Genomic DNA, 24,175 nt, shown 5'->3' with positions numbered 1-24,175 from the left:
CAAGGTAATGAATGCACGCGATGCCGCATAACAGCGCATAAAGCTTCACTCAGAACTACAGAAGTCTCATCTGTTATACCCCCGTTTTGCGTAATACTAGTTTCGTTTGTCAATTAAAGCTCATGTCATTCACATTAGCTACGTAAGTTAAAGTCTGAAACGCGATGATTTTTCTGTTATATATTTATTGAGAAGCCACATCAGCCACTGTAATTTACGACAAGTTGGATAAGTAATTAAAGATAATCGAGGGTCCCTATAGACCATTTTTATAGTTTTCTCTTTTGTGAAACTTAATTTAAACCTAGATTATAGATGTGATATGGGATAGGTCATCCTTCGATCCATTGTAGAACTTGAAAACCCATTCAGGGAATATTCGTTCACATTTTTGTTGAACGCAGTTGGTTTTTATCATCCTGTATTAAAACATTTCCTTTTATCAATAGTGCAATATATAAACAATGTTTTGTTAGTAGAATAAAATTCCCAATGGTAAACGTAACTGCTTTTTCGACGTTATTTTACCAGCTAACTAAAAATAGGAAAGCCTTGAACCCCTTCCTCTAAATTTAGTTAGTATTAAGATTCTTTTACAGGGAGTGCAGTTGAGCTGACGCTCAAGTCATTAAGTATTTGGTTATATCATCGCTAGTCTCACTGAACTCTTCTGAACTCTACATGTCATGTGTGGTCTGGCGTCTCCTTACCAGCAACAGGTTCCCTAAAAAACACGCTCAGAGCGTCGTTGCGCGAAAGTGGTAGGGAGACACGACTTAGAACAACAGACACCACGCAGAATGTTAGAGAATGGAGACCCTGCCAGGATGGTAAAATACCAGGATTGAAGGTCGACCACATGCCTAACCAGGTCAGAAAAATATCCTGTTGAAAAATTTTCGTAAAAAAATTTTTTTTTCCTAAAGTTATACATAGTCGAAAACAGTAGCTTCAGCGATAGATAGTAAAAGTAATCAACAGAAAGTTAGACATTCTGGCAGAGACAATAGCTTAATTAAGTCATGAATTTTAATATTGTTAGAATTAAGTTTTCTCTCCAATGCAAGCGTACAGGTCTCGGATACATCGTTGACTAGTTGGTTCTGACCCAACAAGTAAGTGAATGGATGGTCAGCCTTGGGTATAATAAGTGTCAAGTCGTGTGAACCAAAAGTTTATGATACGTGTGAGATCGTATCAGCGCATGTTGATGCGAAGTAGGACGCGTGAATTGCTTTTAAAAAAGAAAATATGGGATTCGGAAAGATTAGCAATGGCAGATCGAGACCTTGACCGAATTGAGGTAGAGACACAACATGAAGACGGACAGACAATAGAGGACAGTACAACAGACGATGCAGTATCGCGAGAAATAGGACAGATAACGCATCATAACGAGGATAATGTACGCCAACGCACAGAAAACATAAGTCAGCATACGACAGAGGAGCAGGAAAGTAGAGAGACAGCCGATGAGGATTCTAACTTGCGTCTTGAATACGTAGAACCCATAGTACAAGTAATCAGAGCTCCCTCACCACAGAGTACAAGGAATGCGAGCAGAAACGTGTCACAGCACAGTTCAATGCAATCGGTTGCGAACCAACACTTGGGCGAAAACACAGAGCGTAGGACGTCGGAAGGAAACGCAATAGGACCCACCAATCTGGAAGAATTATTACAATTAATGACGGAAACCATGACAAGACAAAATAAAGAAATTGCGAACCGAATTAAAATTCAAAATGCAGAAACCACGAGACAAATGCGTGAGATTAAAGAACAAAACAAAAAAATTCAGTTACACCTAAGTCATATTGAAGACGAGGCAAAAGAATCTCGAGAAGTGATAGGAAACTTAATATCAGGTCACAATCAATTGAGAACAGACATTGACAAGGTACAAGTGGACGTACAAACATTGTGTAATGACATTCAGGACGAGATCAAAACATTACGTAACAACACCCAGGGAGAAGTCAAGAAACTAGAGAAACAGATAAACGAAATTACTAGACAAGCCGCAGGTACAGTGCGTGAAATTGTTGAAAACAGTGTGTTACACAAATGTATCACAACAACAGCGCTGAAAAGATATGATAACCACATAGTCAAAATAGAAGCGCAAACGAAGCGACAATTTCAGAAATTGCGAACAGAGTTGTTGCAAACCATTGAAGAGTGTAGTGAACAGGATCGAACAAGCACTGAGTCTGCAACCACATCCGTATCTGTAACAGCACCGGAAAAACAAGCAATTAACGAAGATACTACGTATTTGCGATTCCAATCACAGGCGGAAAGTAACATACGTGAAATCAGACAGCCTGCACCGCGGGTACGCGAAAGTTACAGTGGACAATATCCAATGGATCTACCACAACCGGAAAGAACGACGGGAGAAATGATCAGAAACAAAAGTGGCGAAGAATCGCGAATTTCATATGGAACTATGACGAAGTACGACAACGATCATTTCCTTACAGTCAGAAAATTTCAACACTTTCGAGAAGGAAACTCATTACATCCACGAACTTTTATTGATCAATTCCGAGTAGGATTACCATAACACTGGACGCTAGCACACAAATTAGACTTTATATGTGCACACATGTCAGGAGCAGTCGCAGAAACGATGCAGAATGTTGCAACGACATGCCGATCGTACGAAGATTTCAGAGAGAAGTTTCTCTCACGATATTGGTCCAGCGAAGCACAGAACAGAGTGAAGTACGAATTATTACAGAACCCATATTTTGAAAATTCAGGAGAGAAGAGTCCCGTGAAATTTTTCGAAGTAATGGCAAACGAAAATCAATGCTTAGATGTACCATACAGTGACAGAGAGTTGATTAAATTATGCGCGATGAAGTTACCATTTAAATACCAGCAATCATTAGTAGGTCGCGGAGGCAATAACGTCGAAGCATTTAACGGTATTCTAAGGGGACTAGAGTTCATATTTTCGGAAGACGATGCAAGGAAAAGACGAAGCGCACGTGAAAACGAAAGCTAAAAGCAGTGGAATCCACAAGACACAGTACGAAGAAACAATAATTATGAACCACGTGATAACTTCGCAACAAGTAACGACAATAGATTTCAACAAAGAACCGGTTATGGATTTAGAAGAGAATATGGCATTAACTATAATTCACCCAGGAACGGCAACAACTATTACACAGGGAATAACGACAACCGGAACGGGTACTGGAGAACCAATAGACTGACAAATTATCAACAAAGAAACCTCTATCATCAAGCTGAACAAGAAAAGAGAATACAGATAGAAGAGGTGGAGGTAAGACCACCAAACCCCGATAAACGTTCGAATTGACAGCTAAGCGCCCATGCCAAAGAGAATGACGCACCGACCTAGGACAATTGCAGCACCTTGAACAGAGAAGTAAAAATCTTATTACGAGAAAAGGAGAAGGAAGAAACAAATCCGCAGGGACCAGATGAAAACGAAGACAGGAAAATAACAATATCGTGTTTGGACGAAATTAATTGGGAGAATACTGACGAGGAAGATGAATTACCAGAGGCATGCACAACTATTGTAGGAGGAAAGGACGAAGTAATGAGTATTGCAGAGCTATTCGAGATGGAAACCAGGGAAAGCGAATTCAATGAGGATAATGTGCAGTCGACAGAATTAGAAAATAAGTTACTAGTGGGCCCTCAACCCAACGTATATAAGGAAGAAAGTTATGAAGCAATAATTAGAGCATTTAGATGAGGTGGAAGTAGCGATGAAAAAGGAGAAGCTAGATGAGGATGAGGAAAAAGTAGAGGATGTTGAAGAAAGCGTAAATGAAGGAAGAAATAGAGAAAAGGAAATAAAAGAGAGAGAAGTAGCAGTCGAAGCTTATCCTACAGAAAGTTCGAATTCACAAGGGAAATTCCTGAAAAGACTCATGTATGATTCAGTGGAGGATTCTTTGATGCAAGAAGAAGAAGAACAGAACCAACCCTTTCAAATTCAACCAATTGTGAAGGCCATGGTAAAGCATATCCCAGTCAATATTGTAATTGACAGCGGAAGTGAACTGACTGCGATCTCAGAAAATTTATTCATGCAGTGTAATGCCAATCAGGAATTGCCATTTCTGAAAACATGTAAGATTAAAGTAAGAGGTCCTATTAGAAACAATGCTGCGGAAGTTACGAGACAAACAAGGTTAACTCTTTCGTGTTGAGGTCAAAAGATCGAAGCCAACTTCGTGATTATACCTAAACTAACTGTAGATTTGATTATAGGTGCAGATTTTTTAAATGAGAGATGAGTGATAATAGATATGGGGAAAGGTAGCGTAACATTCGGGAATGTCACACTTCTCTGTGAGCAAAAGCTAAAATTAGAAGAAATACCAGTTATAAACAAACAATTAAGAATGATGTGAGATAAAGAGGATGAAGATTAATTTTATTACATGGTAAATAATCAGCACAATATTTCGAGATTATGTTGCAGATAAGATCGTCAGGAGAAAGAAGAATGAAGAGAGAGGAAGATGGGAAAAAGAAAGTAGTTTCAATAAAAACAAAAACAAAAATAACACCAATAGTACCACAGATTAAGGTGAAGGGATAAAACGTAGATAGTCTAAAAGCATGAAATACTAAAATTCTATACACCGTGACACTACACAAAAATAAAAAACGAATTTGAGGATACTTGTAGCAGTTAAGACTCAAAATATCTTAGAATCGTAACATAGAAAGGACGCTGAAATTTGTAAAGCTTTTTAAAAAGGCGCAGAGCAATGTAGGTACTAGACATATGTTAGATGAATATAAGTAAAACTTTTTGTAAGAACCATTGTAAAAACTCCAGCAAGGACCAGATGCAACGACCCACAAGTTGCAACGTGAGAAGCATCAAGAAAGAAAAGGACTTAATTAGCAAGACACGATTCCTACAAGGCAGACGCATCGAGAGAAGGGAAAGGACAGCGACCGGTGGAGGGACAGACTAGCAAACGCCGGACTTTCACCGCTCGTAAGCCCCGGGACGCCCCCACTCAGCGGAGCGAGCAAAAAACGGTCTGACAAGAAGACTGCTTGGGCAAGCCACCACTGGCAAAAAAAAAAAAAAGTCTAAAAGTCACACTACACCTATAAAAGAGCACGCTGATGCACAAAACTGAAGAAAACTTCCACAAAGTAAAAATGACTCGCCCAAACAATTTATCAAACTGTTACTAAGAGGAGAACTTCAAAGCGACTAGTTATCAATAAAAATTTCCATATCCTGTCCAGAGAAGAACCATGAAGCAAGTAAGCAGCAGAGAAAAAGCAGGATGAACAGAAGTTGAAGATTCGCAAGATTGAGACCAAGAAAGAAGATGGGTGAAGAATAGACGACATCCCTTCCCAAATCCCTATCGTATTGTAAACTAGTCGCCTGCAAAGTATTACAACGAAAAACGACCGCCTTAAGCGACACATAACGATGACTTTCATGCATACAATGCCAGTAAACCACCAGATTCTGCACTCACTGCTCCATTCCATTATGGGACCTCCACAACAGCAACACACACTTAAAAAGCCAACAAGGAATGACGAACGAAGCTCTACTTCAAATACTTGCTTACTTCCATCTCGCTCAAGTCCATCACCTTCATGGAAAAAAATTCGCCAACCTCATGCTTAAACATTCATAGGATTGTGTGAATGTGTGAAATCAAATTATGTGATGTAGGAATTCTCCAAAAGAAATGTGTGTAAAACTAAATAAGTTAAGCACACCAGACAGCTAATAAACTACAAAATAACAGTCATTGACTATGGACTTCAGTAAAAAATAGACTATCGATAAAAATAAGTCATTAGTTCTGAAATGGACAGTATAAAAAGAACAAAAGTAAGGCATAATAAACACTAAAACTATATGCCACTTATTTTCTCCTCATAGAAATAAAAGAATAACTATATTTTACTTATTTTATCCTTATAAAAACAAAGAATAAAAAATTATCTTGTTGGATGTTTTCCCTTTTTTTTAACACTTGCACCATTTGTTAGGATAATATCTCAATACTTGTGTATGTATATTTCTTTGTCAAAGCAATTCTTGGAAATAATTATTATTTGTTAGTGCAACAATGTTGAAATGAGTGTCTAGAAACAAAAACATTTTACTTGTACAAGATATTTAGAAAATGTGTTAGGAATTGATTTTACTTAATTACTACATTTATAAAAAAATATTTCTAAGAAAATCGATGTGAAAGACTCCTCACTTTCGATAACAAACTTCTTAAAAAACAGACTTCGCACTTAAATAAAGAAAGAAAATAATTAAAAATTAATAATAATAATAATAATATAAAAATATTCTTCTCTTGTCAATTAAAACATATTTTTGAGAGTAATGTGGAAGAATATAAAAATATAAATTAGTAATACAAACTAGCATAGAACCAGAATAACATGGCTGAACAGTAGGCAACATAATTTAGATAAAGGAATAATTTTTGACTGGCTTAGACAACGATTCAATCATTGCCTAACTTCAGTGCAAAAATTAAGATCGAAGGGTGGTGATATGTAAGGTGACAGGCAAATCCAACACCTTCCATGAAAACCCTGACATGATAAGCAAATCCAGTAGTATGTCGCATACGTCCGAATAATTCGTGACATTAAATTAACCAAAGTAATACGAGTAACGAGTGAGCAAATGGAATACCACAGACTAACACAAGAATGCCTAAATCCATGTCATACCTTCCCACCATGCGACAGGCGCAGTTCCGAGGGGAGAAACGAGAACAGAAGGTGGGAGCAGAACCGTGTTTAGCTAGAAGGCCCTACGATTAGGGACGGACACCCACGTCGCCAGCTAACCGCTAAGACCACCCCCCAGCCCATGTTGAAAGCTAGAGCCCTCCAGAAGAACAGTATAGATCTTATGATAACACAAAACGGGCCACACCAGCCGCAACATTTAGCGTGAGACTTTTTCGCGTCTGTGTTACGTTGCAAACGTTAAAAACATTGCCCCACCACGAAAAGTAACCACTAGGACTACCCCCCAGCCCATGTTGAAAATAGAGCCCTCCAGAAGAACAGTATAGATCTTACGATAACACTAAAAGGGCCACACCAGCTGCAAGTTCTAGTGTGAGACTTTTTTGCGTCTCTATTACGTTGTAAACTTTAAAAACATTGCCCCACCACGAAAAGTATAACGTTTCTCATTGGATGGACAGAATTTTTGTAGGCAGAGCTTAAGGTTAACATCTAGACCCTAATTGGTCAGATGAAAACACTGCCAGATAGTTTTTTTTAAACCTACTTCGGTAAATTGTAGTAACGAGAAGTTAGAAAGGAGTTGCTTCCAAGACGGCGAGCTCGATGGAGCTGCGTTGCCCGATGGCCCCTGACACTGCCTAAGCAATGACAAGGTAATGAACGCACGCGATGCCCCACTTTTGAGCACATAAGGCTTCACTCAGAACTACAGAAGTCTGGTCTGTTACATCCCCTTTTTACGTAATACTAGTGTCGATCGTCAATTGAAGCTCATGGTATTCACACTTGCTACATAAGTTAAAATCTGAAACGCGATGATTTTTCTGTTATATATTTATTGAGAAGCCACATCAGCCACTGTTATTTATGACAAGTTAGATAAGTAATTAAAGATAATTGAGGGTCACTGTAGACCATTTTGATAGTTTTCTCTTTTGTGAAACTTAATTTAAACCTAGATTATAGATGTGATACGGCATAGGTCATCCTTTGATCCATTCAGGGAATATTCGTTCACATTTTTGTTGAACGCAGTTGGTTTTTATCATCCTGTATTAAAATATTTCCTTCTATCAATAGTGCAATTTATAAACAATGTTTTGTGTAGAATAAAATTCCCAATGGTAAACTTAACTGCTTTTTCGACGTTATTTTACCAGCTAACTAAAAATAGGAAAGCCTTGAACCCCTTCCACTAAATTTAGTTAATATTAAGATTCTTTTACAGGGAGTGCAGTTGAGCTGACGCTGAAATCATTAATTATTTGGTTATATCATCGCTAGTCTCACTGAACTCTTCTGAACTCTACGTGTCATGTGTGGTCTGGCGTCTCCTTACCAGCAACAGGTCCCAGGTTCAAACTAGTCAGTTCCCTAAAAAAAACGCTCAGAGCGTCATTGCGCGAAAGTAGGGAGACACGACTTAGAACAGACAGACACCACGCAGAATGTTAGAGACTGTATAATGCCGCGGTAAAGCGTAAATAAAACCAAAACCTCCACACCTGAGACGCTGCACTTACTGTTACGAGTAACCGTCCAACGTCACTTGCCAAGCATTCAAGATGTAGGCGCCTCGTCGGTTCTCAGTCAACAAACAGCGCCAGCAATTGAGCTGAACTCCAGGCGAAACTGTGAAAGGGACTGGCTGACCCGTTGTTGTTGTTATAGTCCAACTGTTCCTTGCGAAGACTAGAAATGGACAGTTAATAACAGCTTGACTGAGAGCGGTTTTGTTCTTTCCGACAAAATGACTGTTTAATCCACAACTCAGTTGCAGAAGTGTCATCCTCAGATTAATCGAGCAAGTATACAGGCACATATAGCCGGCAAACATCAGTACTTTTAGAAACATGCTTAATGTCGTTACAAGGTACCCTGTATTTACTGTATACAAAAGGGGACTCAACACAGATCTGTGTGATAGGCTGCTATATACCAACTGCGGTGAGTTTAAGGTTTTGTCAGAAAATCTAATGTATAAACACGATTTTTAAGTAAATAGTTAAGCTTTTCGATAATAAAGCCTGGAATAACGATCACATGTAATTTTTTAACCAACACATTTATTTCATCACTGTCTTCGGCTTCAGAGATGCAGCGAGCCATTACCATTAGGAAAGCTTTCGGTGTTGTGGGCTTCCTGACACTGGGCTTTTTGACCTGTTACGTCAGCGTGGTGTTTCGGAGCACAAAAATTTCAGCCGTGGCTATACCGACCATCAACGAAAGCTTAATAGTGGTGGAGCCACTGCTGACCATTTCTCAATAAGAAAAGTCCCTTTCAAGTTTTATCCAGGTTTAGGACTGGATAATACACAGGCATGCTCAATATATATTTCTTTTTACCTTCACCTTTGCTCCTTTCTACAATGTTACTGGATAAAGCCATCATCATCATTTCATTTGGGCCTTTGTTCCACTTCAAAGCGGTGTCGGCCTTGTGACTATGTATTTGGCAATGTTAGTGTCGGAGGGTGGCAGGATGCCCTTCCTATCGCCACCACGAACCCCCCCAGGACGGAATTAGTATAGCACAGCTGTCTGCATCAAGTGTAAGACATAAAAAAATCCGATTACTTTCAAATGTCTGTGACTGTTGTAACTGTGGCTGGACGTGGGGACCAGCCCAAGTCAGATGTGGAAAACCGCCTAAAAACCACATCCATGCTGGCCGGCCCTCGTCGATCTGAGGCCAGAGTGTCGACCCAAGTCCAGGTAGCAGCGGATTACGGCTCTCGGCTAACCTGGTAAGTCAACATTACTGGCTAAACTGATTAAACTTATCGTCTTATTTTATCCTACTCAATTTTTTTATAAGAAAGCCATGATTTCAACATCTGTTATGTCAGTCAATTCGTTATTGAAATATCTTTTTACCTTTTGTCTACATCTATCTATTTTTTTTCTCTTCTGAAGGGGAAGAGAGACCATGAAATACTTTTTAATTTCAAATGTTCCATTTACTGCTTCCTCCTTCATTCGTTCTAATGTTTTTGACTTATTAGGGAGTTTACTTTCGTACTGTACGCCAACCTTCGACAGAACTCCTGGTCCTGTGCCGCTGGTTAAAAACATTCTAGATTTCAATTGGAATACTAGCATATTTCGTGTACTAATTTGGCCATATAGTCAGCTAACTTCCTTACCATTTCTCCACTGGGCATTTTCTCCATTATTAATAACCACAGCTGCGCGGAGTATGTTTTCTGACTTTTGTCTGGGAGCAAAATAAATAAAACAGGGACTCCCTTCGTCTCTTCTCCTGTGGTTTCGATCTCAACGTGTAACGTATATAGTTCTTAGAATTGTTGCAAACAACTGTCAGATGATCCCATGTTCCCACCCCCACCCCCCCCCCCTCCCAAACCTCCCGAGCTAGAATAGTTTCCTTTTCACAAAGAATGTTACCAGCTTCCACACAATCAAACACCAGGATTATTTTATCAAAAACGGGGCCATCGTCAGTTTTCAAAAAACTGTTACCTCCAGTCAGTTTTGTAACATCTTCACTCAGTTGAACCTCTGAACCAGTGCCATGGTTTTTGGTCGTGCCAACAACTTCCCTACTCGTTTTACACAATGCAGTATGGGCTTATCTAATTAAAGCTGATATTGAAGCTGCCGGCCGGCCGGCTAATATTTACTAACAACAGTTTTGTATTACGTGGAGCCACCAGAGACTACACCTAGGCAGATATGTAAGTACTCTTCTTACTCCATATTATCTCACATGTTCACCAATTTTACATATTTTCACCCTTTTCCGGATTTTGTTTTGTCCAATTATCAAAAATACACTGCTCCATTCCCGACATCGCGACGACGTCATGACGCTCTCAGGCATTCACAATGCAGTATGGGCTTATCTAATTAAAGCTGATATTGAAGCACACTTTTCCAAACCCATGTGTTATAGTTGTGACTCTCTGGAACTGGACGGCATAGAATTAGGTTGTATACCGCGTCTGTTTGTTAATAACAAATTACGTTACTTGAGATGTATTTATTTTATAACAGGTTAATATTTCGTCCTTATAACAACATAAACAAGCCTCACTGACACAGATACGTAAGTATTCTCATTCACCCATATTTTATGAATTTTTTCCGTATTTTACGCAGTTTAACACACCGTTCCCAATCATGCGAGTTAAGTGTCAACATGGCATCAACATCGCCTCTCATCGAGACAAAACGTCACGTCACATACGTCACGTCACGTCAAGACGTCACATCACAGTGGTGCACCATGTCGTGGCACGTCAGATGCGTTGCGTAGACGTCGTGAATTTGTCAGTCGAGAACAATACAGCATGTTGCCGATTTATTTGTCATTGCTAAGACACCACTCCATTACCAGTGTTGGACGTCACATTCCCAAAAAATAAAACATTAATTAATCTTCAAACCCCAAGTTTTGTATTCTACTGTTAGTTGATTGCACATATAGTTAGCATCCTCCCCATCTTGTGCTACGACTACTTGATCATCAGCAAATAATAAATGATGTAGGTAAACTCCATCTCTTATTTCTAATCCCATACTATTACATTTACGAGACCATGTTCTAAGGCTAATATCTATATAGATTTTAAATAATGATGGTGACATGGGACAGCCTTGTAAAAGGCCTTTGCTTGTTTTAAATTTCTGTGAAAGTTTATTACCAACTTTCACTTGGCAAATGTTATCTTTATACATCTGTTGTATTATTTTAATCAAGGAAGGGTTTATGTTTGCCATATGTAGTGCTCTCCAAAGTAATTTTCTTGGAACAGTATCATACGCTTTTTCTAGATCTATGAAAATTAATCCTATATTTTTTGATTTTTCCCTATGTTTCTCCAAAATCTGTCGTAATGTGAAAATATGGTCTACACATGATCTCCCAGCCGTGAATCCACATTTTTCTTCTTGGGTTCTAAAATTTTTTTCCAGTTTGTTTTTAATTACTTTCGCAAAAATTCTCATTAATGTGTTTGTAACACAAATTCCTCGATAGTTTGAACAAATTTTGCGATCCTCTTTTTTAAATATTGAATTAATGTAACCTAGCTTCATCTCGTTGGGTATTGAATCTCCATGTATCATTTTGTTGAAGAGCTGTGTTATCAGTTTCACAATTTTGTCACCACCATATTTCAGACACTCCAGATTGATATTGCCTGGTCCCGGTGATTTACCATTCTTTCCTGTTCTCAACGCCTGAAGTACTTCACTTTCTAAAATCTGGATCTCATCATCTTCATGTCCTTTATCTTCCCCTGTTCCTTCTTCTAGATATTCTTTTCTGTCCTCATTTAATAATTTTTGGAAATACTCTTCCCATTCCTTTTGTGTTATCAGTTGGAGATTAGTTTTGCTTTTTGTATCCTGTCGAAGCCCTTTCAATACTGACCATGCTTCTTTTGCTCTCCCAAATCCTAATTTGCTATTCACCTTGGCACATGTTCTTTCCCATGCTTCATTTTTTGCCATACTTATTTTTTTCATCACTTCATTCTTCCTTTCCTTGTATATTGATCTTGTTTCTTCTGATTTATCATTCAACCACTGAAGGAACGCATTTCGTTTTTCTCTAACGAGGACCTCTAGTTCCTCTGACCACCACTCTGCTGCACGGTTGTGGTTGCTATCTTTTTTACCCAACACCTCCGTTGCTATGATTTTCACATTAGCTTTTATATAGTCATATATCTCCTCTGTACTTCCTTCAAATGATTCAACCAGTTTCCTTTCCACCCTGGCCGCAAAGAGTGTTCTGATACTTTCGTCTTGTAGGCTGTCAATATTAAAAGGTAAATTTTCATCTTTCTCTGTCTGGTTCGTTTTATTTATGTTACTTGTATCACTCCTTGCATTCTTCCATGGCCAGAAAGACTTCATTTTAACTAGATAGTGGTCTGATCCACACTGGGCTCCTCTATAAGATCTGACGTCTACTGCTTTGAAACTACTTGTTTGCCTAATGATGATATAATCTATTATAGAACGAAGTTCTTTGGTGTTCTGTTGCCAAGTATATTTATGAATGTCCTTATGTTTGAAAAATGTGTTGGTAATTTTTAGATCAAATTGTTCACAAATTGCAATCAATCGTTCCCCATTGTAATTATATTCGTCCTCTCCATGTTTTCCTACTATTCTACAAGATTCTCTAATTCCTACCCTTCCATTCAGATCTCCCATGATAATCAGTTCCTTTCTTCTTGGGATTTTTTCAATAGTCTCCCTGAGGGTGTCCCAAAATGTATCTTTCTCCTTATCTTTTGTGTCGTTCGTGGGTGCATATACGCCAATAATCACACTTCCCTAGCAAATAATGTCACTTCAACAGTTATAATACGTTGATTGATGAATGTCCAATTTGTGATTCTTTCTTTCCATGATTGCTTTATCATAATGGAGACTCCTGCTTTGGCTCTTACTGCTTTTGATACCCCACTCCAGATATGTACATAATTACCCAGTTCTTCTTCTCCTTGGCCTTTCTTCTTTGTTTCGGAGAGTACGACAACATCCATGTTGAACATGTCAAGTTCTGCAGGTAGTAAATTTATTTTAGTGGAAATACCTTGCACATTCCAGCATCCAAACATAGTTTTCCGTTTCTCATCGCCAGTTCGTCGTCCAAAGTTCCAATTTTTCCGAGGCATATTATTAGGTTTTTTAGTATTTTTATGTTTTTATGTGAGTGAGGAGCTGGCCCACTGCACAACCCCCAACCCGGAGGACCACGTAATTTTTACTCAAGGTTTTCTTCCTTTAGCCTTTGATAAGCCAATATCATACTACACAGGTTACAGTATTTAATACTCCGGAGAAAGCCAGTTTGGACCTTACATAAATCTGTATTTGTGTTTCTAAACCTTTGTAGAACAAACACTGGAATGCGTTTTTGGCAGGCAATACGACCACTAAGAGCAACTGCTTTTTACTAACGATGATTATTCACTATAGCAGCAGAATACCATCGAATATTGGTCATTATAGATACACTATCGATCACGCAATCTTCTAACTGTGATTGGACTGACACTATATTGTTTGCACCATGAGGTGTATACGCCAGAGCCGTGAGTTGGGGGTGTAGCGTCCAACAGCAACGAACAACATTCACAGTGCTACGCAGCACACCAAAAACGCATACCTAGCTGTGTCCTCGGAGCTCAAGCGTAGCGACGGCGTAATTTGCAAACTAACTGATCCCTCGAAAGTGGACGGCTACAGATGTCGCAGGCAGACAGGCAATTACAGCTATCTGATCGACCCTGATTATTCAGCTGTGTGATAGACACGACCTCCCATACAGAATCCTAGCGAGGAGTAGGCACGCAGCCGGGATTGTAAACATCTGAGGATCACCGCCCCTAGTTCCCTCTCCCTCTCTCCTTCTCTCTCTCTCTCTCTCTCTCTCTCTCTCTCTCTCTCTCTCTCTCTCTCTTAGTGATAGCACATCCTCCTCCATGGTTCATGCATCCAAGGCAGTAAACCTCCCTCAACTGATACCAATGGATAGAACAACCGAAGAAAGGTAAATGTACGATAAATGGAATTAAACATTGCACACACACCAACCAATAATATTACAGCTTCCTCACAAATACAGAATTAGCGGGAGTACACAATTTCGTCTTGTCTCTCTAGAATGTTCCATCATTCCATTAGTAAGATAAATGCGCTGTGGATCCCTCTAGCTACTCCTTACAGGTACTATCGACCGATTACCCCACCTGCACAACGATTATGTTTTTTCTAAGTACGGGGTTTTAACTTTAATAGTGACTACTATTTATTTACAGCTCATACAAAATAGATGCGTGTTTAAAAGTTTTACTGACCTTCAAAGTAGTCACCATCATTGTGTATAACCCGCTACCAGCGAAGTGGAGGTCGTAGGATACTCTTAGCAGTGCCAGTTGTGCTGGCAGCTCGAGCGGCGCGGTCTATTGCCCGACGAATTTCTAGCAGTTCTGAAGCGAATGCTGTGAAGTGTTTCCTTCAGTTAAGAAATCGAGTCGAGTTCACGAGGGCTTAGGTCAGGGGAGTGCAGTAGGTGGTATAGCTCTTAGCAGCCCCATCAGACAAAAAAATCAGTAACAGCTTGCATTGTATGTGTTTGAGCAATGTCCTGCAAAATGATGGTCAGGTCCTGCAGAAAGTGTCAGCCGCTCATAGTTTGTGTTTTCTGCGAGGGGCCGTGGATCAGGACGCGTTAGTGTCAGTTTAGAACCTGACAGTGGCCTCGAAGTCGTGGCGGAAAAATAAAATCTTCGGTAGTGTACAAAGCGTGTTAGAGCAGAAAAAAAGAACGTTTCAAACAACGAGACAGGGTCAGAGGGTCTTGCGACTTACAATGTAATCCGTGAGATACGATCATCCTCCTACAGTACAGGTGATGAAACATTAAGCTGGTCTGTCACGTATGCTCAAAACCTGCATGCATGCAGTATTTGTTTCGATATATGGGAGGAAGGGGCGCGGTTAAAATCTTATCGAGTTAGTGGATCTTTTATAGTTTGTAATTTTTCTCTGTTGGATGGTACAGAATAACGAAGATAGCATGTTGGGGAGATAGATGTGAATGGACACGGATCTGCTGTACTTGTATGTAGTTTGAGGACGCACGACAGTGCAGTAGCAAAAATCCTTGCCCTTCGGCCTGTTCCCATTTCCATGTAATGGTCAAAACACAGTCCTGTTGCAGCAACGCAGCTTAGGCTGTTTCTACACTGGATGCAGAAGGTGGTAAATACAGTTACCTCCGACTTCTACTCAGTTCCGACTTACATTGGAGCGATCACATGCGCAAAGCTGCAGGGATGGTAGTGCAGAGTCTCAGGGAGCAGTTGCAGGATGCATAGGGACTACCTGAAACGAGGCTGGAATTTTACTGTAGCAGATACACTCCTGGAAATTGAAATAAGAACACCGTGAATTCATTGTCCCAGGAAGGGGAAACTTTATTGACACATTCCTGGGGTCAGATACATCACATGATCACACTGACAGAACCACAGGCACATCGACACAGGCAACAGAGCATGCACAATGTCGGCACTAGTACAGTGTATATCCACCTTTCGCAGCAATGCAGGCTGCTATTCTCCCATGGAGACGATCGTAGAGATGCTGGATGTAGTCCTGTGGAACGGCTTGCCATGCCATTTCCACCTGGCGCCTCAGTTGGACCAGCGTTCGTGTTGGACGTGCAGACCGCGTGAGACGACGCTTCATCCAGTCCCAAACATGCTCCATGGGGGACAGATCCGGAGATCTTGCTGGCCAGGGTAGTTGACTTACACCTTCTAGAGCACGTTGGGTGGCACGGGATACATGCGGACGTGCATTGTCCTGTTGGAACAGCAAGTTCCCTTGCCGGTCTAGGAATGGTAGAACGATGGGTTCGGTGACAGTTTGGATGTACCGTGCACTATTCAGTGTCCCCTCGACGATCACCAGTGGTGTACGGCCAGTGTAGGAGATCGCTCCCCACACCATGATGCCGGGTGTTGGCCATGTGTGCCTCGGTCGTATGCAGTCCTGATTGTGGCGCTCACCTGCACGGCGCCAAACACGCATACGACCATCATTGGCACCAAGGCAGAAGCGACTCTCATCACTGAAGACGACACGTCTCCATTCGTCCCTCCATTCACGCCTGTCGCGACACCACTGGAGGCGGGCTGCACGATGTTGGGGCGTGAGCGGAAGACGGCCTAACGGTGTGCGGGACCGTAGCCCAGCTTCATGGAGACGATTGCGAATGGTCCTCGCCGATGCCCGAGGAGCAACAGTGTCCCTAATTTCCTGGGAAGTGGCGGTGCGGTCCCCTACGGCACTGCGTAGGATCCTACGGTCTTGGCGTGCATCCGTGCGTCGCTGCGGTCCGGTCCCAGGTCGACGGGCACGTGCACCTTCCGCCGACCACTGGCGACAACATCGATGTACTGTGGAGACCTCACGCCCCACGTGTTGAGCAATTCGGCGGTACGTCCACCCGGCCTCCCGCATGCCCACTATACGCCCTCGCTCAAAGTCCGTCAACTGCACATACGGTTCACGTCCACGCTGTCGCGGCATGCTACCAGTGTTAAAGACTGCGATGGAGCTCCGTATGCCACGGCAAACTGGCTGACACTGACGGCGGCGGTGCACAAATGCTGCGCAGCTAGCGCCATTCGACGGCCAACACCGCGGTTCCTGGTGTGTCCGCTGTGCCGTGCGTGTGATCATTGCTTGTACAGCCCTCTCGCAGTGTCCGGAGCAAGTATGGTGGGTCTGACACACCGGTGTCAATGTGTTCTTTTTTCCATTTCCAGGAGTGTAGATTCGAGATAGGTGACTCATTTCGAGATATGAGAGTGCCAGAAATATGGTTCACTAGTGACTGTAATCATTAAAGGACTTCTCCGTAGGATCCAACGCAGGTATGTGCTTCAATGGGGAGACTTGATTCTAGCCGACAGCATAGCATTAGAGATCTGAAAAGTTAGTGGAGATTTCTTATGACCTCTATCAGCACGCCACCTACTGTTTCTGACCCTTCTCGATCAACCATCGCCTATAGCCCAGTGGACATATCACTGAACCCCTGACATGGCATCGAGACAGAATTCATTACAAATACTGGAGAAATATCTAGTGGCGGAGGCATGAGGGAGTTAGAAATACTGGTTTCATACCACGTTCCTTAGGCGAATCGCTTTGTAAATTGGGTAATTTTATTACCAGGTTGCACCGTCGGCCGGCGACTTGTAACCACACTGCCGGTCTGGATTTCCGTGTCACGGCATTTGTCTGGAAAAAAAAACCACCTCATGGTTATGTCGTACCTTGATTTATAAAGACAGTATAGCTTCTAACATGGATACGATTACGCCTCTCTTTCTAAATCACAATGGTACCACTCGCAAGAAAAACTTACGAGACATGCCCACCAATCGTTGATTTTCGGCCAGTATTATTTTGTATCGTCAGCAATCTGCTATTGACGACGTATTATACTTAGTAGTAGGGGATGTATGATAGGTTAACCATGAGCATCAGGATTATGAAGTATGTGTTTGTTGGTTGGTTGGTTTGGGGAAGGAGACCAGACAGCGTGGTCATCGGTCTCATCGGATTAGGGAAGGATTGGAAAGGAAGTCGGTAGTGCCCTTTCAGAGGAACCATCCCGGCATTTGGCTGGAGCGATTTAGGGAAGTCACGGAAAACCTAAATCAGGATGGCCGGACGCGGGATTGAACCGTCGTCCTCCCGAATGCGAGTCCAGTGTCTAACCACTGCGCCACCCCGCTCGGTATGTGTCTGTGTTCCGACATGTGTAAAGGAGATGACTATGTCCAGTCATAAGGAAGGTATGGACTTGACGTCGAATACTGTGATAGCAAAGGGAAGAGCATGTCAAGTCATAAGAATGGTACAGATATTTCTATATCCAGAGCCACAGCCGTCAACAGCGTGTATTTCCGATACTTCGCTCATTGTTGAATGTCACTCAACTGAATCCGCAATGGTAACATGGAATTGTAAGTATAGCGATCAAATATATATGTGACCGATTTCATAGGATGATTTTGTCTATGAGTGGCCTTAGGCGGGAATGATTCACATTTCCCACTAACAGCAGGGCCGTCCGAATGGAGAGGGCTATTGCAATGCAGGAATGTAGTTCACTTAACCGTGTAGTCCTCTATACAGCCGAATAGCGAACTAATACTTAGGATGTGTTGCACAGCTTTCGTGATCAAGTGGAAATATCTGAAGATTCAGTATGGACGTGTGTTTGCGCTAGGCATTGTTCCCTCCCATGTCAACTGTTCCGCTGGCTGCTACTTCGGATTTCACGTCTTTATTTAGTTGGGAGAAGATCGATTGTCGTGTGTGCATCTAGCATGTGGAAGACACGTTTGCTGGTTCTCTAGATATGAGAAACACATTATTTGACTTTGCAAATTATAGGGGTGATTTGGAGTCTGTTACGCCGCCGACATCAGTATTCATGAGTGGATATATCAGTTTCCTCTGTTTTCTTTTTCGAGTTTCCATGTAAATGTCCTCACAGATGTGATAAGTTTCTCAGCCGAATGTGAAAAACTATACAGATTTTGCACATAAAACTAAGTAAAACTGGACTTTGTCTATTTTCGTGGAAAGAGAACACTTATTATCATGGTGAATTTTTTTCCCTCCTTTGGCTAATAGCTGCTTTATTATAGGAGTTGAGTAGATGTTAAATAATCCCTCGCAAACGGCTGATGAGTTCTCTACGATGCTGTGTCTCACGTCCGGTCCCTGCTGTAGTGTCCCACGTGACGTTAAACAAAAGTGGTTTCCTTCTCAGATCGAGAGGCGTTGGGGACCTGTCTAGAGTGTAAGAGTGGCGCCTCCTAGCCATTAGGGGTGCTGCGCCGCTATCCTTTAGACGACTATGATGCATTTCGGGAGAGCCGAACTTTTTATCTCCTAGTTAACTATACTTGCTTTTGTGTTGGCCAAGCGCAGTCATATCAATGCAGGCAGCGGCCAGCATGGCTGTTGGCTGAGTAGCTCCATCCCATAGTTTGTGATTGTACATGGAGGAGAACGCACGTTCAACTGCAGGCTTTTAGGACAACGATTTTCCCCAGTACATGTGATGCATTATGACCCTTCAGTACGAGTGCTGGTACTTCTCGCGGGAATTTTGAAATGTAATTATAACTGATGCATTTTTTCATCAGCTATGATAGTGTGTACTGGCTTCGGTTATCCAGGAAAGTGGGTGATTTTTAGTAGGTGTGTGTCGTGAACTCCGATGTCAAACAGCGAAACATGCTACATGCTTGCTTGTAATACACTTTTTTTAAACTCCTCTCTCTTCAACTCCAGCATCTAGTCAGTTGAACTTATTTCCCTCCAAAAAGAATAAAGATTGTATCTTAAACCCGAGCCTTTTTCCTCCTAGCTTGTAGGTCTAGAGTACAATTTGAGTGTTTCTGTCGCTGGTTTCGAGTGGTATTGCGAGATTTTATTCCCAGCAGGATAACACCAGTTGTATGGTATGGTCAGTTTTTGCACTATACAGAAATTTTAAGCCGTCCTTGTGCAGCGCTATGCATAAAGTTGTGTAATTAGGGCGAAACTTTGTTATTAATTACGTATTTAGGATATTTATTTGCGACAGTCTCCCGAGCAAAATAAATAAAGTATACTAACCTAACCTTCCTCTCCCCCATCTGTACAGTTCCCATGTGTTAGGGGGGTGCACATAGGCTTTCCATCCAGTAGTATCAATGTTCGAGTCGCTGATAAGTTGTGTTTCTTGCGTGCACTGAGTGTTTGTGCTCTGAATTATTTTCGGGTGTTTAAGCATTGTTAGCGTGTTTGCATTTATTATTTCGGTGATCTAGGAGTAGTTTGCACTTCTGTATGGTGTGTACTGGATTATTTGCGAAGTTTACCAGTAGTCTACGGCTCGGTACATCAGCGTAATACATTATTTATGAGTAGTATCCAGGACTGTAAACTGTATATTGTGACCCCAAGCACGTCAGCGTGAGTGTTTTGTATCAGTGTAGTAAATAAACTAGGTGAACTCCGCCGCTAAATAAATTGTTCCAAAATGCAATAAATTACCGTTGTTTCTTTCTTCAGCAGACCAGAACAGGCTGATTCCATTTTCAGCCATTTTTCCTCCTTCAGCCCGTTGGCAGGGTAAGTGTTTTGTATCAGTATAATAAATAAACTAAGTGAAATGTGTGCTAAAAAAATTGATCAAAATATAAATACACTCCTCCCTCTCTCCAGTAGCCCAGAACAGTCTGATTCCTTTTCCCACCAGTTTTCCCCTCCAGACCGCTAGGGGGATAAGGAGGCTGGGGCAGTTGTGCTTCTCAGAAAAACACGTGACGTCATGATAATGATGTGCTCCTATGGACTGAACGCACTATCATGTGACCCATCGCTGCGCCCTCCAGCTGTGAACTTGCGAACTAGGTAAGTTCTTTGGTATGGTGGATCGGAGGCTGTTGTGTTTTGTATGGTGAGAGCTTATACACAGGTTTTAGATATGACAGACAATTCCAGCAGACTCAGATGTTTCCATGCATTGTGTATTGCAACTTTAATGCAAAGCATTCATTTCCAGGATGGTATTCTTATATTCTTCCTCTTCATATGTTCAAGCACTAATGCTCGCTTCCATTCCTCATGCAGTGAGCTGTCGATACACTCCTCGGCTGAATGGGTGCATGTAATACAGCTATTAAAATCGCCATGCCTGGCACCAACATCTCGCTAATTGAACACCGATAGAACTGATATCATAGCCTCTTGTGGCGGTAACACGACACTAACGCTGTAGGTACATAATAAATTTCAGCAAATTTCAACAAATCTAACAAAATTTCAGCAAATTTATACAAATTTAAAAATATTTAAACAATTTGCATTCGAATTGAATGACATCATGAGTAGTCTGAGAAAATACTGAGGTTTCAAGTATGAAAGGGATGTCACTGCCTCGTGCTTGTGGGACCCAAATGCCACCTGTGCATTGCTTAGCAGCTGACAGCCGCACCGTCACTTCCTGGGGGCCACTGGCGCACCCAGACTCTGGCAATGGCATAGCACGTCGATTGGTGGGATGTGTTTTTCTACTAGCGGTCATTTGTTTTAACAATATTCCATCGATTTAACTGATCAATAGGACGCTACAAATTAAGAAGAACTACCCCATACATGTGAAGTTTATCGATTTACTTAATTTGCATAAATTTTTTGTATCAAAGTGGTGTTAGTGGTACAAGAGTTAAGGGGAGGGTGTGCATGGTCGGGTGACATGGAGCAGAACAGCAGGTTTAGTTCAGAAGAATAGGATAATTTGCATAATTTTCATGCAAAACATAGTACAATAGTTTTAGGGGGTTTAAAAGCATGCGAAATTCGAAAAGTGTACCAGAAAATGGTGGGAGGACATAACTGATTACTTAATTTGGTATCAAAGGCTGTACAATAGTTTAAGGAAATTACGGTGACATGGAAAGTCACTGAACAGAACAGTAGATTAAGTGCCAACAAAGAGCCAAGCATTAGGTTAAAACACCCAGAGTACAGTGTGGGAACATTAGGTTATGCAATGTGTCTTCCCCATGTAAATACTTCTTACAACACCGAATTGTTTCCATGATGAGCAAGAGAAATCCAACCTCCACAATCTGAACTCTTTTATATAAACAATATAGCCTTGAATTTTGTGTTATGCGATCCTTCCTCCCCACCAAAGAGCCACCAATTTCCATATATTCTGTGCAATGTCCTGAATCCTCTAAATTGTTTAAATAAACAATAATCCATGGACTCTCTAATTGTTTAAACAATATTCCGTACACAGCAATCAATTCTCCTCCAAATGACAGATTAACGAAATTTTTTTCCCACCAGTTTCTGAGGAGGAGAATGGGAGGGAAGGGTGGTTTATCATAGAGGGACAGGTTAATTAATTAATCAATTTGTTTTAGTCAATCAAACTGATAAGAGTGAGAGGGGATATTCCAATAATTCAGACCTGAAAGTGTATACGTAGCAGCGAGGAGGACAGGATGGTTGGAGGATTCCTCAGGGAGGAGGGTAGTGGGAGGAGGTGGGGAAACAGTAGGTTAAGTGCCTGTCAATCAAAACGAAGGATCTTTTTAGCAGAACAATAGGTTAAGTACCTGTAAATCAAAGGAGAACAATAGGTTTGCCCCTGAGTTCATACCTGCCCCTGATGTAGGCAACCTTCACTAACAAAGTGCGCCACAAACGGTCTAGCCTATCTACTAATGTCTAACTTCAGCAGTTCTCCCTATGCTACTCAGTACCAGACAGCCTCCGGTAACAATATAGGAAAATTAAGATAAACGGATAAAAATATATAAAATATGGTGTAATGAGAGTACTTACATATCTTCTTCGATGTGGGTTCTGCAGGTGTAATGTAGTACTGTACTCTTGTCAACAACAGAACTCAAATGATGGAATTTATTATTAACAAATAGACACATACTCTCTTATGCTGCCCATCTCCATAGTAACCCTTTCCAGTGCCCCAGTTAATTAAGGTGTGGAAGGAGTGCTCATTGGTCTTGAGGGGTTGGAAGGGGAGGGAGAGATGGGTTGCCGCCATTTTCATGACACGTAGCAACTATAGAGTCACATCATGACCTTGAATACACCTCATACTTCAGGCTACTGCCAGTGGTTCCACAAGAGGGAGGGAGTAGGGGAACCAAGGAGCACAAGTGTATAAACTGACATCAGATGTTTATATCTTATCTAGAGACCAGAAAACAGTTATGACTTATCTGGGGCCTCAACCTGCAAAGGTGCCCTACTCATGTGCAAAACTAAAACTAAACTCCTCCTGAACAGACCATGGTAGCCCAACTGTACAGACCGACCGTCACGTCACTCTCAGCCCACATGCGTCACCGGATACAAGTATGTAGGAGCATGTGGACAACACACCATTCTCCCAGCTGTATGTCAGTTTACGAAACTGGAGCCACTACTTCTCAATCAAGTAGCTCCTCAGTTTGCCTCACAAGGGCTGAGTGCACCCCAATTGCCAACAGTGCTCAGCAAACGGTGGCCATTCATCCAAGCGCTTGCCCAGCCTGACTGCGATAACTTTGGCAATCTGACGGGAACGGGCAAGGGCGTTGGCACTCATGTGCACATAACATAATAAATACTATTGTCACTTATCATAAAGAAACAAACACACAGCACTATGAATAACATGATTTCCATTCCCCCTGCTGCTCATTTGCATGAGCATATCCTCTCATACATATTACTCATCAATTCTCATGTCCCATTCATTCGTCCATCGCAAGATAATTTAACTTCTCCTACCCTGGACGTTAAAGCTACGCGAGAGGTCCTGAAACGCATTGCACAAGAAGTCAGAGAACTACTGTTGGTGATTCAAGCTGCACACAATCATCAGATGTTGTCCCTGTAAGAAGCCCCAAAAGTTCGACATGTTCTCTGTGCCGTCTCTGAACAAATAGAGCACCATCTGGCATCGAAGCCACGTTACTGCGTTCGTGGAAGAACACTATCCCTGGTCAATGTCTTGTCTCATACAAAGAAGAAAAGCGATCATCTGTGTCATCAAGCTACACACTTCTGCCTAGGGACTGCCTGTAATTCAGTATTCTTAATTGTCTAGATTTTGGCACATAGGGCATAATGATCAATCAATAAGATGAATCATATCGAGTCTGCATCGAGTCACAGGTATACCATTTATGTCAGGTACAACATTGTACCTGTTTGTGCCTCTGTGTCTAAGGAAACATAGTGTACTGATCGCTATACGATGTGCAAATTGATTTGTGGATTCCTCCTCAGAATAAGGTTCCTAAACCATCCTGTA

The sequence above is a fragment of the Schistocerca serialis genome, chromosome 6 (assembly GCF_023864345.2).
Source record: "Schistocerca serialis cubense isolate TAMUIC-IGC-003099 chromosome 6, iqSchSeri2.2, whole genome shotgun sequence".
NCBI classification, from domain to species: Eukaryota; Metazoa; Arthropoda; class Insecta; order Orthoptera; family Acrididae; genus Schistocerca; species Schistocerca serialis.
Note: the sequence above shows the minus strand (reverse complement) of the source record.